Here is a 3,900-nt window from a genome sequence, read left to right as displayed (position 1 = left end):
TATGTCATACACTATTCCATATAAACCAACATAAATCTCATGTATATGAAACACAAGTTGATGAACCGAGATAATTAGCCTCAAATCCTCAAAACTAAAGCTAACTATTACAAATAGCAAAAAGTCAATGATTCAAACAGGCAAACCGGGTCTTGAACCGTCTGATCGAAGTTCGTGTCTCCACTGATCATGTACCAAACTCGAGTGATCGCCTACACGAAAGAGTAAACGCTTTACTCAATCATTTACCTATGCTTACAGAGCTAAACGATCGTTTAGCTACGATCATGTACCTTTTACTATGTGATGAAGCATGAGGTACGCGATCGTGCAGTGCGAACGCATAACACAAACCTTAAACGATGTCTAAACGTCAACAATGTGGTGAAGCACAATCGTTTAAACGATCGCTGAGTGAGCGCCAAAGTATCGTATACCGCATGATCGTGTAATCAGTGACTATACGATGAGGTATGCTAACTACACGATCATTTAGTGCGCGCATCTTTTATTAAACAATGAGTATCAAATTCTCTTACTCGATCGTTTACCTCTAGCGTCCACGCGATCGTAAACGCTACGTGATAAAGTAAATGCTTTACCCCATCATTTAGAATTAGCTAAATGATCGTTTAGTAAATACTACACGATCATTTAGCCAATCCCAACAATCGTTTACCTGAGGTTATACGATACGACCAACTCTTAGTCTTCTTCCTTACTGAGAACTGCATCTCCATGCTTCAAAACTTCATCCCGAACGACTCAAAAAACTCAAAAACTTTGAATTACATACTCGATTACTTGTTAATTATGTCCAAAAACACAGGGACCCTTACAAATTAACACTTTGTAACTTTAAAGAAAGCTTTAAACAAAGGTAATTAACCCATAAACATTCATCAACACCATCCACAAACACATTTAACATTTAAATGCAATGCAGAAAACCCACCACGACTGCAAAAGAAGTTCAAAACAGAAGTGAAATTTAGAATATCAGAATAACCTGGCTCTGATACCAATTAAAGGAAATCAGACATGAGGATTTCCTTGAGCAACAGAATGATTGTTCCAAATTCCATTCGATATTGAACACACACAATTACAATCCAAGAAATGGAAACTAACAAGTCATGTACAATACGAAATTACAACATGCTTACAGATGAGATCAAGGGATACAGTATACATACCTTTCAAGACTCATGCATCAAATTCCCTCGATCATGAACACTCGTTCAGTCTCCAAGATAGTAATACACAAACGCTCGAACACAACGACCGCAACACAACATGAACAATAGCAACCACCATAGAACAATGCAAGCACACAACGAATGACTTTCAAAACCTCGAACTCGGTCAAGTTGAGTGAGGACACCACCACAATGGTTACCTTGGTATTCTCGGTGTGAGAATCCAAAAGTGTGGGCTCTGTATAGACTTGGTTAGAGGATGAGACTAGAGAAACAACAATCATGTAGACAATTGAGCAAGTGGGAGATGAGAAGTGTCTATTGTATAGACGAATGCTCAATCGAGTAAAAGAAGGAAACCTATCATATAGACAATGCCCTGCGATTGTTTAGCTACGACCAGCTGAGTGAACTATCGTATAGTAACACTCCATGATCGTTTAGTCTGTCTATCAACTATTGTTTAGTGAAACAATTTCACCTGATAACAATTTTCGTGAGTTCCTTTCCAAAAGTACCAACTCTTCTAAATTTAGGAAAACATTTTTCCTTTTATCTCACGGTTACCATAAAACCACTAATAACATCCCACTTAATTGGTTATTAGAGAAAAAGAGATAATTATCCAATAATTAATATTATTATAAATATATATGTTAATCAACTTACCATATTATATTTATAACATATAGTTTTAATATTTCATCTCATTAAACATATAAACTTTAGTTCTTTTTTTATTTTATGGTACTTAATGTAAATCATATTTACATTAATCTTCCACTTGATGTATCTCATACATAATACCAATTATATCATATATAATTGAATTCCCTCTTGTCAATTTGAACATTTCAAATCAACCCCAAGAAGTGATTCTCAACTTAAATCCATTGAGCTATCAAGGGGACCTTATGAACCTGTAGCTTGAAGCTCCAACGATACGTGAATAATTGACTAAACTCTTTAGTCACAGGATCCACCATCCGTTAATTGTTACTCCATTAAAGACCGACAGCTGCACTTTCCTTACTACAAATATATTTTGTGTCTATATCAACCAATCAACAGTGCGATAACCCTCAAGATCGCTCGTAAGTATAGCTGAGCTAATTTTCCATTATGCCCCTATAGTTACATCTAACTCCTTAAGTACCACTAATCCCTCTAATGAACATAAGTCATAGTCCTACTATGACTGAGTCCTCTCTTTCAAAGAGAAGATGTGGCCACTATGTTCAAGACCCGAAATTAGCCCTGAAGGGCTTCAGGGAATGAGTGAATTCCATCTTGTGTAACACAAATCAAATAAATCCCCAAAAAGATAGGCTTTTTTGAGTTGGAAATCTGGTCACTCTCACCCATACTAATCAAAGGACCACCCTTAAAGACAGGAATTCCTAAAACATTCAAGATTAGGGTCATGTCACCTATGGTTGTTTAGATGAGATGTAAGTCTCAAGTATCAACGGCGTTATATAAAGAGACAAATCATCTCGTGGTCTAGTCTTATACAAACTCTTTGTATAGGACACCCCCACTTGCATGTCTCCATATGAATGGTCAATATCAATCATCTGTAGTAGTTCACGACACTTGCAAACCTCTACAAAGCGAGTTGTATCAGTAGTGTCACAAGGATCAGGTATCCCTCCTATCGTTATATTACAGATCTTTTTTAGGTTATCACTTAAGGCATGATCCACTTGTATATCTCACATACATGCTTGAGTTTACGTACAATAACCATGGAGTTTTGTTTATTGGATATGAGTAAATGCAAAATAAAACAACTCTTATTTTATGAGTAAATTCAAAATAAAATAACTCTTATTTTATTCATAACAATGTGTACAGTTTACAACTACGACACCAATCCCAAAAGTTCGGTGGTGAGCGACAACGAGATTTGGTGGACGATTGGCTTGGCGTGCACAGCAACAGTGAGAGGTGTTGTTCCAAGCGAGAGCGATAGATAAAGAGAAGAAAAGTTCTTCAAAGGTGATTCTCTTTGTTCTTTGTATTTAAGTTTTCAAAGCATGACGTAATTTGTTCTGAATTGCATAACTTGTATATATGCTTGTGAATGCTTGTGTTTCTGTCACAATGAATTTGGAACGATCTTGCTTCTGCTCATAGGTACTCTTCGATAAGATTGTTCTTCATTTTAGGGAATTAGTTCCTTGCGGTAACTAGATGCTAGTAAGATGACGATGCGGGTTGGAACTGGGCACATCGTCTCGGTTGGAGAAGTGGGAGGCCTCCAATTGACTTTATAGAATAAATTCATTTTACTAGAAAATGTTTATGTAGTTCCTGGTTTGAAAAGGAACCTAATTTCTGTAAAGTGTTTGCTTAAACAGTCTTATTGTATCAACTTCAATGTAAATAGAGTGTTTATTTCCAAAAAATGGTGTTGATATTTGTTCTGCAAAATTGGAAAATTACCTTTATGTGCTAAGACTGTTAGCAACTAAAGCACCCTGTTTGGTGTGAAATAGGTGTCGTTAATTCTATCTTACCCAAAACAAATAAAATTTATAATACTCTAACTACAACTAGAACTAACACATAGTAATAGTGGAGTACGAGGTTGATCCCAAGAAAACCTCTATTAATTGTCCTAAAATAGATGTTTGAATTCCAAAATGCAAAAGGTAAACAGGGGGTCGTTTGCTTTCAAGAACTAGAAACTAACTAA

This window comes from Benincasa hispida, chromosome 1, assembly GCF_009727055.1.
Source record: "Benincasa hispida cultivar B227 chromosome 1, ASM972705v1, whole genome shotgun sequence".
In the NCBI taxonomy this organism is placed as follows: domain Eukaryota; kingdom Viridiplantae; phylum Streptophyta; class Magnoliopsida; order Cucurbitales; family Cucurbitaceae; genus Benincasa; species Benincasa hispida.
The sequence above is the reverse complement of the archived record's forward strand: the minus strand, read 5'-3'. Positions refer to the sequence as shown.